We start from the raw sequence: 13,947 nt of genomic DNA, 5'->3' as shown, positions 1-13,947 counted from the left end.
CCCAAAACTATCGTGCTCCTGATACTGGAATTAATGAGAAGCTGGTTACACAGGTTATTTTGGGAATGCCTGCAGCCACTGTTGCTTCATTTGTGGGGGAAGTATCTTCCATCCCTGCTTTGCTGTGGGAGGAGACAGTGAGTAGTCCCCAGTTAGTATCTCAGACCTCTGGTGCTATTCATAAGCCATTTTATTCAGAAGCCTTCTATGATGGTGTACTGTACCTCCCTTATTTAGGAACAGCACTGGCAAATAGAGACCTGGAGGGACCTCAGTCTCCTTCTTGCCTACAAGAGCACAAGGCATCAAGCAGGAAAAAAAATGGTGTAAATGAAGAAGATAGCAGTTGGGGTGCTATGCTGGGGTTGGATCCTTGAGTATCTCCAAGCATAGTGTCTGCATCCTCAGGAACTTGAGAACTATTGTACGAATCAGCCTATTTTTTTTCTAGCTTAGCTTGTATTTAAAAGCAAAAATAGCAAAAGCTCTTTCAGATCCTTGTTTTGCTGCTTTTCAGAGCACATGGCTCTGCTCAGCAGTCAGTGCTGATGGTCAACATTGGCTCATGCAGAGGAAACAGGCTTTCAGTTTTGATTTTTTTAAGCAAATAAAGATGATTATAGTTTTTCAAATTCCTTTTTCAAGTACTCACTTGTTACTAAATTTCACCCCTGTGTTATTTGTTTGAATCAGATTTTAGACTTGAATCAATCAATATTAGGCTTAAATCAAATTTTTTTGTCTAGTAATGATCAGGCTAATGTACTTGTGCTAATATATGTAATTCCTCCCTCCCTCGTCAAAGAGAGTCAGAATTGTGGAGTGGTGTCTTGCCAGCCTTGTACTGCAGATGGAGATTTCCCAGTAACCAGACTGGTTCTGCCACTGGGAACCTCACTGTGGTGCTGGGAAGTCCAGGGGGGTCACAAGTATGTACTTATTTACAGATCTTCCCACTTTACCTTAAGGTTAAACTTGAGCAGCACATACTAGCAGACATTTATATTGAATAATCAGTGTAGGTATTTGTCTTGTAAATAAAAACATTTTTCTTTGGAGTGACTCGGAACTTGAAATGTCTTAAATCAGAAAAACCACTGAAGTCTGAGCTAGCAACTCTTTTAAGATTTATGCAGTGTAAACTAGCAACAGAAGCAGCCCCCCCTTTTTTTTTTCTTCTCCCTAGTGTGTAAATCAGCTTTAAGATACAATTGTCAGCTCTTCCACATAGTTTTGGCTAATTTTCCTGCAGGGGGAGGTGTAGAGTCAGAAATGTTGCTTTTTTGTTTAAACCTGCTGCTGTTTTTCAGCCACCTTCCAGTTCTCTACATATTGTGAAGCTATTAATACACGATAGTAAGATCACAACTATGAATTATGGCTTTCTTGCCAGAACCAGAATTGTGTATGATGACTTTTATTAACCCCAGCTGACTGTAAATAATGAGGAACCGTTCGGGTTTATTGTTTGATTTAAAGGTGTTCCAGCAGCAATTTGCAAAAGAAAACTGGAGAAAGGGGATTAAACAGAGAGAATGGCTACAGCAGAAGGCTCTCTCCTTTTTTCTGTTGTTTGTATCCATTTTACGGGTATTTGTGTACACAGACACCTGTATTCTCACATCTGTGTGCGTGTACTCACATACCATGATTGAAACACAGCAAATACAGCCTTCTCTGGGCTGTGGCTTTTGGAGTTATTTTTCATCATTACTGAGTTTTGAATACATTATGTCTCCATTTGCAAACTCCAAGGATGGATCTGGGCGTAGGAAGACCAATGTTCCTGTACTAGTTTTCTTTCAAAGCTGTAATGTATTTGCTCCAGTCTCAATAAAAGCCTTGGAGTGTCTGAGTAAGGAAGAGGATTTGTTGTTAAATTTGTCGGTGCATCAGCCTAGCTAGGAATTTGTAGGATGCTCCTCTGATACCAAGGCAGCCTGTTATTTTTAAATCTAAACCCCTTGATATTAGAGCTTAAAAATGCTTTTAATGGGTGATTCATACCTTATTTTGGAAAATACAGTTCCCTGGCAGTGGTATGTTGGTTTATAGCAGCCGTTTGAGTTTGTGCATTATTATTTTAGTATTACATTTGTTTAGAAGATACTCATTACCTCTCAGTCGCTGGTTTTACAACACTAGTGTAATTCCTTGCATTGGCAGCTTGTGAAGCTCAAGGCAAAAAGGAGATGTGCACAGCTGGTTTCATCCTCGCCTTTCCCTCCCTATCAATGTTTATTTAACATGCCTGTGAGAGCACCGAGCTTCATTTTGGACTGTAAGCGCGGCTATGCCCGACAGTAATCCTTCCCCAAGCTCGGCAAGGGGGAGTAATTGTAAGCCTGGCAATAATGTCAGCAAATGTCTCCAGGAGGCTCAGTTGGGAATTAAGGAATGGGGTGTATGTTGGTCCTGAAAGCCTTTCATGTGTTGCCTCTCCGATTTGGAAGCTCTCCTGCAGTGGCAAGTGAATTGTCTTTGTGCCGCTGTGAGTTTGCTGTTAAGCCGATGACCGGAATTGCTTTAAAATGGGAAACGAATCTCAAATCGAAAAGATCAATCCCGCCTGTGTGTGTTAGAGCGAGCCTTGCCTGATGATGGGAGGTGATAACCTCGCTCCCTCGAGGCTTTGCTGCAGCAAAGCTTCCTGCTTTGCTTTCTTCAGAGCAAGATGCACATTACCAAATTCTTCTTTGGTGCAGCTCTCTTAATAGCAAAATGTTACAATAGAGACTTGAGTCATTGCCCTTGTGTTTATTAATTTTGAAAATACCTGTGTGCTTGAATGCTGGTTTACAACGTGCAATTTTTAATTGGCATTTGGAAAGGGACAGTTGAGTCAGGATCCAAATTAGGCCTTTTGGATAATCTTACCCATGTACGTGGTACCTACCGCAGTGGATCCAGACTGTGGCTCATGAGGCTACTGCAGAATAAAAAAACCTCCACAACTTTCATTTAATTACTTGTCTGAAGATTTCCTGTCCTATCCTTGTGCTGTGTGTTATGTGTGGGTTTGGTTATTACGGATTTTGGTCTGATAACAGCTTCTTCTTTGTGTCTTCTTGAGTCTTTTGCTTCTCTCTTCTCCTCCAGGCTCTTCTTGCTGCTCTTGCTCGGTTCACTGCTGGTCGGGTTGCAAAACTGGAGGGACAGGAAGTGAACTGGGGCTTAGACTCTTTCCAGTAAGCTGGGGTGGAAGAAGGGCTAGGCTCTGATCTGTTTTTTTTTGGTCTGATGAGACTAAAACACATTCTTGAGCTCCTTCTGAGAGAGCCATAGGTGGTCTGTGCTTTTCACAGGAAGGGTGCTGGGGTGTTCCAGGCAGCTGACAGTTTGCACACTGGAGAAAATAAGGTGAAAAGCTGCCTGATGGCTACAGTTGTGCAATTGTGTTGAAATCCACTTTACTCTGGCTGTGCCCACAGCAAAAGTGGTCTCTTTGCACCTGGCACTTTCTTTAGGAGGACGGCTGGTGCTTTAGCGATTGTTTTTCCCATGAAATCTGATAGGAGCCTTCTGGGGCTTTTTCCCCTCCTCTCTCTTTACAGCAATTTCAAACCCCTTTTATTAAATCTAAACCCCACTGTTTGATAGTTCATATCTAAGCTATAATTACCCAATATGAAGATGCAGGCACAAAATAATTTCCTAGGGAGGTTTACACAAAAAGGAATAACTCTGATTATTTTTTTTTGGTCCTTTGAGAAAATCTATAAGAGGATGAATAAAGCGAAGAGTGATGATAGCGCAGCACAGATACAAACCTGATGATCTTACTCCGATTCTGTCAGGGTTTCCGCACCAGTGGCTTCCTTAAGGGAACATTGTCAGAAAGAAAAATCACATTGCTGGAGGTGGGTTGTGCAATCAATCACTGGCCACTGAGAAAGTGGGGGGGATCAGATGGATTCCCTTTTGAATTCAATCAAAACATGCTTCGAAGAAACTGGCGTGTCTCTTGGCTGAGGTATTTAATCATATTTTTGGTGCCTGGCTCTCTGTCACAATTGCTTAATGAGACTGGACTTTTGTAATCCTAGAAAAGAGAGGCCAAAAGATAATTATGCAAGTTATAAACTCTTTTCACTGTAGGTACCAAGTTTTTGGATAATCACATTTTCTGGGACTGGCCCTTGAGCAGATTGATTTACAGAAAATTATGACCTTTTTTTTTTTTTTTTTTTTTCACTGCTAGAACGGTATAAACTACTATTTTCTAACCTTTAGTCCCCGCATTCCTGCAGTGCCTGGATTATTTGTGAGACCCTGCAAAAGGTAACAAAGAAAAGCATGTCTTCATATGATCTGCAGCAGTTACATATGAGAAACTTCCGAAGGTCCATGTATTGAAGGTGGAAAATTGCGGTGTGGACAGCCTGAGGAACTTGATGAGTGTACTCAGCTCCTTCTGGCAAGGCCAAATTCGGTGGCCTTTCCCCATGCAGAAACCTTCTGAGCGACCGGTTGTGGCAGTATGTGTTTCCAGCTCTAATTAGTGTGAGATTGCAAACCATTATAGGCCATATGGAGCCTCCACTGTTCCCAATCCTCTTTGTGCTTGAGAAGACTGAGGCGTGCTGCCGGTGCTTCTTTCTGTTCTTGTGCCCCTCGTAGCAGCCCCCATGGCTGGATCCAGCCGTATGTCACTGTTCAGGCCAGTGCAGTAAGAGCTGAGCAACACACTTTATCTATGTGTGTGGGTTTTTTTAGGTATTCTGTGGGTAATTATTAAACTTGGAAAAAATACATGGATATTGGGACCAGTGGTGATTGAATCTTGTCCTTTCATAAAGGCACAGAATGTTTTATCCCCTTTCTCTGGAGCTAGAGTCCCAAATAGTCAGGGATTTGTATTTGCCTTTTCTTCAGAAAAGTGCAGTGACCCTTTGCACTGGGACAGCCCTCCTCAGCAGGCTGGGGGAGCACTGATAAATGCACCAGAAGCAGGTATCTCACAGCTTTCGTGGAAAAACAGAAATGCAGATGAAGATGGTTGTGGCTCTGGAGAGGTGTGTAAATAATTTACATTACTTCTTTCTGCTTCTGAGTATAGAGCCTGGTAATAATCCTTTACTTCCCACAGCCCTTTTTTGGGGATCAGACATGTTCCTGTGTCAAATTTATTCATTTTCTCACCATTTCTATGCCCTTTCTCTCTTCTCAGTCTTCTGTGGGATCCACAACAGATTTGGTTCAGGGTGTTTATGTTGGATTTCTTCAGAGAAGGGGTCAAACCGTCACATTTACTTTCTGGAATAGACTCAGGGAGTGCATCAACTTTCTCCTGTGAAACTTTGTGCTTGTTTTATATTCAGATGTAAGATTCGCTTATATCCATGAATTAATGTAGACATCTTTTCTTCAAGACATCAGAATTATTTGCCTTTTTTCCATTTGCTTGTCTTAAGGAAAAAGAAGAGAAAAAAGGAGGGTAATATCCCCTCATCAGGCTTGTTGCTATTTCCAAATGAGTTTTAGGAGCATAAAAACTCCATGTGTTTTCCCAATTCCACATCATTATCCTTAGCTCAGCTATCGCCGGGGGAAGCAAAACTGTTTTATCTCTGCAGATGTGAACGCCATTCACTTTGGTGTCTCATGGTGTGTTTTGATTTCTCTGTTTTCTCTCCAGACCAGCTCTTTTAGGTAACTCCTCTGTGTTTTTGTAGTCTTGGACCCAGAAGGCAGGCGGTGTCTGTTTTACCCTTTTCTTTTGCAGCTTGACACTCTGCTCAGCACTCACTCTGACGTTCAGCATTTCTTCCTTCCCAGCCCTGTTCTCAGCAGGCGTTTCCGTAGCGTGGGAGTGGAGTATAATGTCCCTCTGGTCTTAAAAGTGTGAAAAAGCTCTTTCCTTCAGGAATTAAACAACTGATTTTCCATCCGCTCACTGATGTACTGTCCTCTTAGCCCAAAACATTTGTGTAGGCTCTAACATAATTTAATCTTTCTCATCTCAGCTAGCAACACACCCCAGCCAGCTAGCTTTTCTGTATATTTTAACATTTAATGGTGCTGTCTATTTCTCTTTAACCTCCCAATGAGGCGTGTACTACAGCTGGTTGGAGACCAGGTGGGGTATGTCTGGAGAGTCTTCTAATTAATCCCTATTTAAGACAGTTTTCATTGTATATGATGATTCAGGATTTTGTAATTTTAAGCTGTATTAGCAGGCACAGAATGGCAAAGTATACTTTAGTTTTGACTGTACCTGAAGTCTTTATGGTTAAATAGAATTTGTAATGTCGCTCTTAGATCTGTACTTACAAAAAGTCCCCCCACTGGCACATGCAGAAGGGAGGAGGGGCAATAGTGCTGAAGAATGGGAGCTTGCAACAGCAAGGACCTGCAGGAGGAAGAGACTTCCCCCGAAGCCTGAGGTGCCCTTGCAGAACCGCTTCACCGCTCTGCAGACTGAAGAGGAAAGACCCATCACATCAGGAGAGACACTGGAGCTGCGTAAAGCAGCCCAACCTGCTCCCCAAACAACAACCAGCACAACTAAGAAAAGCTGTGGGTGATGGTAGTAGGTGACTCTCTTCTGAGAGGGACGGAGGCACCCATCTGCCAACCCGACGCGCTTGGTGTGCTGCTTGCCAGAGGCTCATATCAGGGATGTCACCAAGAGACTACCAGGCCTCGTACAGTCCACTGCTGTTGTTTCACATGGGCACCCTCCTGGAAACTGTGCTAGGGCACATGGAAAGTAAGGAGGTGATTGGTGACAGACAGCATGGCTTCACTAAGGGCAAACTGTGCCTGACAGGTTTGGTGGCCTTCTACGATGGGATTACAGCGTTGGTGGATGAGGGAAGAGCAAATGACATCATCTACCTGGACTTGTGCAAAGCATTTGATACTGTCCCACACGACATCCTTGTCTCTAAACTGGAGACGTGGATTTGATGAGTGGAGCACTTGGTGGATAAGGAATTGGCTGGATGGCCACACTCAAAGAGTCATGGTCAATGGCTCAACGTCCGAGTGGAGACCAGTGACGAGTGGCGTTCCTCAGGGGTCGGTACTGGGACTGGTGCTGTTTAACGTCCTTGTCAGGGACACGGCCAGCGGGGCCGGGTGCCTCCTCAGCAGGTTCGCCGGTGACACCAAGCTGTGTGGTGCAGCCGACACGCTGGAGGGAAGGGAGCCCATCCAGAGGGACCTGGGCAGGCTGGAGAGGTGGGACCGTGCAAAGCTCATGGAGTTCAACAAGGCCAAGTGCAAGGTCCTGCAGCTGGGTTGGGGCAATCCCAAGCACAGATACAGGCTGGGCAATGAGTAGATCGAGAGCAGCCCTGGGGAGAAGGACTTGGGGGTGCTGGTGGGTGAAAAACCGAATATGAGCCAGCAGTGTGCGCTCGCAGCCCAGAAAGCCCATCACATCCTGGGCTGCATCAGGAGCAGCGTGGCCAGCAGGTCGAGGGAGGGGATTCTCCCCCTCTACTCCACTCTGGTGAGACCCCACCCTCAGTGCTGTGTCCAGCTCTGGGGGCACCAGCACAAGACAGACACGGACCTGCTCGAACGGGTCCAGAGGAGGCTACGAAGATGCTCAGGGGGCTGGAGCAGCTCCCCTGTGAGGACAGGCTGAGAGAGCTGGGGCTGTTCAGCCTGGAGAAGAGAAGGCTCTGGGGAGCTGGATGATTTTAAGGTCCCTTCCAACCCCAACAATTCTGTAATTGTATGAAAAGAAGGTAGGAAGTGCCCAGGTGTATCAGACATGGGTCTGGTTCATATTTTGTATTGGATGGTGGCACCAGGAGCCATTGTGCAGGAAGAGCACTCAAGTCCGGCAGCTTATTACAGTGCATTTCTAGCATCTCTAAGTGCTGTGTTTCTCAGAAAAGAAAGTTCTGTCAAACCATGGTACCCATAGTAACTTACACAAGGAAGATGTTATGAATCTGGTAATGAATTAGGTAGCCCTTCAACGGGCTTCAGAACAGCAGCTCGCCAAGCTGTTTATGAAATAGCATTTTTCAATGAATTTGTAGCTATTTAGGCAGCCTCTTAACTGTTCCCTTCATGGTTTCACTGTAAGAAGGGTAAGTAGAAAACATAAAGTCGTCAGAAGTCAATTAATCTGATCCGGGAACACGCGTATTAAAATGCCTTACTTGGAAAGATCCAGATATTACACAGCAGAGCAAAATTTGAGAACATTTGGATCCCTGATCTGTGCATTTCTGTAAGCTTAGCTTGTTTGGTTTAGTTTTTTGTTTGGACTGTGATTTTTCTATTTGTTTTTAGGGTAGTCAAACCTTCTTTATAAGGTATTTGACCTTAAATTGCTAGTGTGCACACTTAAATCTCAGCTCCAGTATAAATGTGGCTGAATATTCTGGAATTTAAGAAAAAAACAACAACAACAAAACCAGAATGGCTTTACAGAATCTTTTCCAACTTCAACAGCTGAAGAAATTCTAGTTGTTTTTAAGTGCTCTCAGTAATACTAGACTCGGTGTGAATTGTGGGGGAGAGCCTTGTATGCTTGAGAGATGTGTTTGCTCCTAGGTGCAGGTGCAGTCCTTGCGTGATTAAAGCTCAGCTTTCTAACAGATAAAAACACTTTGCACCGATAACGTCTCCCGACGTGATTCAGTCCTTCCAGCTGCAGTTTCTTCTTTCTCACGCCTGATCACGACCCGTGCTGCCGGCTGGCAGAGGGGACTGCAGACCTCCTCAGATCATGCCTTCTGCTCCGGCTTGCTGGAGGCTGAGCCTGCATCTCCGTTGGTGGCGTGGGTCCGTGCCGTGCCCCGCGGGGCTGGGAGAAGGTGGCCTGGTGCCCTATCACCCGCCCCACTGCCCCAGCTCCTGCGACAGTCCTCGCCTTGCTTTGCTTCTGCACTTCTGTCATAATATTGACTTGCAAACATATAGCTTTTTTGCCAGTTGCTATGGTTACCTCTCAGCTACCCGCATCTGAACTGTAGAAACGAGTAACAAGCAATACATTTCAAGCCTTAATGAAATGCACAGCAGTGTGTTAAACTTTTAAACCCAACATGAATATCACTAAGCAACATCCATTCGTGATTTGCCATAATTACTGCTGCAAGCTCCTTGCAATTGAAATGCTGGAGCACAAGGCTTTCTCCTCCAGTGCATCAGACAGGTTTTTCTGCCAGTAGCTTCACAGTAGCTCAGACTTGTGATGTTTCATAGTCCTTTCCCAGTTTCAAAGAACTGAGTTTGACCTCTTTAAATTATTCACACCTTCAGACCAGCAACATCTCCAAAATCTCCTTTTGTGTGCATCACCTGTTTCCTTCTCACTTGCTCCCAGAAATTTATTTTAAAGGCCTTTGATTCTTCTGCCCTAGGTCCAAAATGTGAATCCAACTTGTTTCCTCCAAGCTGCTTCTTGCATATTTGGAAGAACCAATTCCACTCAACCAGCATTGGTGTTGAATTAAAGTGTGCCTGTAGTAGGTGCTCGGAGCTGTGTGCTCCCGTAACTGCACCAGAAGGAGCCAATGCCTCAAGTCTTCTGAGGTGGTAGTTTTCCGCTAAGAGGTCTTATTAAATGTCTATCTTGAACAATGCATTTTATCCATCAGTTTGAGAAGTAAAATAAAACTGGACACTGTTTCAAGTCAAATGATTAATTGCACCACCCAATGCAATTGCAGTTCTTGAATTAGTTGTGTTGTGCTTGCCGATCGGGTGGTTCAGAATATCTGTTGTGCTGTGCCCAGGTTCTCTGCTGATCAGTCTGATTTCCTGTATTCTGTTAATATTTTACATTTACAGCACCAGATTTACCAATCCTAGAGAGGAAAAACTGGTTGATCTATCTGCTGTATGTTCGCAGAGACTACGATGAATGTAAGGTAAGAGCTGCTTTTGGGACTTTGCATTAGGAAGTGTCTTACTGACGTTACGAAATTATAGTTTTCATACCAGTTTTCAAACACCCTCTTTCCCGGCTTCTTCTGGACCAAGAGAAAATACAAGTAGAATAACTGTAATGTTCTGAAATCCTTGCTACCTTCAGGATCCATGCATGCAGTTCTGTGAAGCAATCTGTGAGCTCAGTATGTCTTTGGGAATGGAAAACTGGAAAGAATTGCAAACATTTCTTGTTTCAAGAGATGGATAGGGTCTTCCAAACAGATAATAGCACAGTTCCATAATGCAGGTCTCTCGATGGTACTACAGAGACACTGTGAAAACACTTCAGATGCATAAAATATTACTACCAAGTCTGAAAAAAAATTATCTTGGTTACCCTTGAACAAAATTCTTTCATTTTACGCATGATACGTTGCACCCTTTAATTTCTCCTGGGTTTGGTGGGTAGCTTTGAAGTGGTTGGTTGTTTGAGATTATGGTTAGTGGACTAAGGAAATGACAAATCTATTATTAAACGGTGTGTTTTCCTGATAAAACGAACATGAGCTATTGAAGATGAGGGGCCAGTGGGCAAGAAGAGGGGAATAAGAGTTGCTTTTCTGTTTCTGTCGTGTGCAAAGAAGATCTGAAAAGACTTTTTTGCTTCTGAAACATCAGGGTTGGTCAGGACTTGTCTCTCTTTGCTGGAGAACTCCTGGGGGTGCTTAGGAAAGTGGCAGGCCAGAGGGAATTAATTTAGCTCTTAATGAATGGAGCCGGAGGGTTCTACCGTCAGCAGAGTGATTTCCTCTCAGATCTTGGCTTAAATAGGTATAAACAAAAGTTGGACTAGCAATCTAAATAGAAAATTGTTTCCCTTTTCTGTTGATCTGACTGCTTTTTTTTGGTCTCTGATTGCATAGGTTTACTGTTTCTGTGATGTGATGTAGAATCATAGAGTGCAGAAAAGCTGTACGGCTCAGGAAAACAGAAAATAACCAAGTGGATAATATAGTGGCAACATTGACTTTTCCATGTCTTCATCAGTCATGGAAGCAAGCAAAATATGGACAAAAAAATCGAGAGAAGACATCTAATAACTCTTTTGCTTGGCAGGCCAGCTTTGCAGTAGCTGTCAAGGGCAGCAAAGCCTTTCCTCAGGGCTCACAAAGCAGGGCTTTTGCAGTAAAGTTGGAAGAGTTTGGCACTAGACCATAGCAGGTTAAATGATCTTCCATCCTTTCGCCCATATCGTAGAATCATAGAGTACCAGGTTGGAAGGGACCTCAAGGATCATCTGGTCCAACCTCTTTTAGCAAAAGCACAGTCTAGACAAGATGGCCCAGGACCCTCTCCAGCTGAACCTTGTCCAATGTTGGGGAATCCACCACTTCCCTGGTGAGATTATTCCAATGGCCAATTGTTCTCATTGTGAAAGATTTTCGTCTTGTGTCCAGTCAGAATCTCCCCAGGAGTAACTCGTACCCGTCACCCCTCATCTTTTCTGTGTGACTCCTTGTAAAAAGGCAGTCTCTGTCTCCTTTGTAGCCACCCTTTAAATACTGGAACATGGTGATAAGGTCTCTGCTAAGCCTTCTTTTCTCAAGGCTGAACAAACCCAGTTCTCTCAACCTTCCCTCATATGGCAGGCTTCCCAGTCCTTGGACCATCTCTGTGGCCCTTCTCTGGACCCTCTCCAGCTTGTCCACATCTTATTTGTCCAGTGGGGACTAAAATTGAACACAGTATTCCGGGGTGGCCTGACTAGCGCTGAGTGGGAAAATGGCTTCTTTGTCTCTGCTGGGGATGCCCTTGTTGATGCAGCCAGGCATCCTAGTGGCTTACTTTGCTGCTGCAGCACAGTGTTCACTCACACCGAGCTTGTTGTCCACCAGGACCCCCAGGTCCCTTTACAGAGCTGCTCTCCAGCCAGGTAGATCCCAGCCTGTGCTGCACTCCTGGATTATGTTTTCCCGAGTGCAAAACCTTACGCTTGTTTGTGAAGGTCATAAGGTTCTTGTTAGCCCACTCTTCCAGCCTATGCAGGTCTTCCTGCAGGGTGGCTCTCTCTTCCAAAGTGTCCACTTCCCCACTCAGTTTGGTATCATCATCAGACTTCATCTGTGATAGATCTGTGCTCAGAGGCCTGGATTTGTCCCAAAGAAGATGGGAACCTCAGCATGCCAGGATGCTTCGTCAGTCACCGAGGAGTGGTAGGCACGTCCAAAAGGCGATTCAGATCTCAGGTGGGCTGAGCTGCCCTCTGGTAGTCTCTGGCTCTCTCCGCTGCTGTTACGTGGGGGTACAGATCTCACCTGGATGCCTTGGGTGGTTGCCTTTATACATGATAGGGATAGACATTCCCAAACATGCTATTTGGGGCTAATGCCTTCAAAAACTAAAGAGGTATTGACAGTATCCCCAATGGCTTAAGTTGCTGTTATCTCCTTCATTTCAGTGTAGTTTGGGCATTTGTTAAAGTCCACTAATTTTCTTTAAAGGTTTGGCTAAGAAAGAAGTGACCTGCGATGCTGTTACTTTTGATCTGAATCTTGCTAGACCCTCTTTCCCACTCAGCGCTTTGAAATGTTTCCTCTCTAACACAGTTTTAAAAGCTCCCATATTTTTCAATGATGTAAAAGGCCAAGAAAAAACCGGTTGTTTACCAACATTAGCTCCCTAAAGTGAAGGCATTACATTGATTTTAACCCTTAGAGTGCCACTCCTGCATCTGTTTTGGTGTCACCAAGCTTTTGACAAATTTTGCTGCTCGTTATAGTGAGAGATTAATAATGCTGGCTGTTTGATTCGGCTCTCCTTCTACCCAGCAAGATGCAAGGCAAACATGCCCCAGAGCCTGCGGGTACAGCGTCCCCTGCGATCACAGAGGCAGAGAGGAGTGGGGGAAGAGGAGGGACAGGCCCTGCTGAGCAGTGATCGTCACTCAGCTCTCGCTCTTCGCATGCAAAATGAATAAACTGTGTTTTCTGCTTGCAGCATCAATTCCAGCCCTGCCCCCTCACTGTTTTTCACAAGAGAAATCTTCTGCTTCTGTTATGTGCAAGGAAGGAATTATTAAAATTACCAGATGCTTTTAATTAATTAAAATCGCTCATGCTGGTTGGTCTCCTGCCAGTGTGTCTAAATTCTGTCGGCAAGTTAAATAAAGTTGGGAGGAAAAGCTGGGATTACAGATCATATTTCTCAGCTCAGGGCCTTTTGCTATGGGATTTTTTAGAGCTTATAGAATTAATCAGATCTCTCTAAAAGATAGCTCTCTATTGCCCTCTCTTGCTCTGAGAAACTGGTTTTGTGTAGATGGAGCAATATAGAGTATCTGTATTCAGGAGGTGCTTGGTTTTGTCCGAGTTGAATGTCCGATAGTAATGCACTTTGTAAAGGGTATAGCAGAGCTATAGTAGCAGATACAGCTGAGGGGAAGAGCAGCCTGGACTTGTTCTGCCTTTTCCTTCCTATTTTTAGTTTTCTTTTTATGATTGAGGATTCTCAGTAGTAACCCTCCTTGCCTTCACTCCGCTTTCCTTGTGTGTGCTTTGTTTGAGGTCTAGTTTCCCTCCTTGTTTTCAGGTCCTTTGCTTATATTCATCTTGGAGGCTGGGGAGCCTGGTACTCATCATACACTTGACAGAAGTGCCAGATGAGCACCAGGTTATTGCTAGCCCAGAAATCTTTCTTTCCCCTCCTTTGTCTCTTCCTCTTCTGAGCAAAAGAGGAGTCTCAGAGCAGAAATGATGCTCTTGGTTCGTAGCCAGAGTGCTCATCCTCCCAAAGGTCACTCTTTTATGGTTTTGGGTCATGTGTGACTATGGAATACAGCCAAACTGCACCCGCGCCCCAAACTGTGGGCTGCCTGAATACAGCCAGCAAGAATTTACATTGTCATCGGGGTTTTTTTTTCCCTTCCTTTCACCGTGTACTCTTCATTTGTTCATTTGGCTTTCATTGACTCAGCTGCAGTTGCTCCAATTCAATTTATTTCTTCACAAATGGCCTAGAGTAGATACCCTTATCAGCAGAGGATGCTTTCAGAGATTCCTTGTGGCGTTTTCCCCAGGTAATACCTAATTATCTTTGGTAATAGGA

This window comes from Leptosomus discolor, chromosome 11 (genome assembly GCF_034619465.1).
Source record: "Leptosomus discolor isolate bLepDis1 chromosome 11, bLepDis1.hap2, whole genome shotgun sequence".
NCBI classification, from domain to species: Eukaryota; Metazoa; Chordata; class Aves; order Leptosomiformes; family Leptosomidae; genus Leptosomus; species Leptosomus discolor.
Note: the sequence above shows the minus strand (reverse complement) of the source record.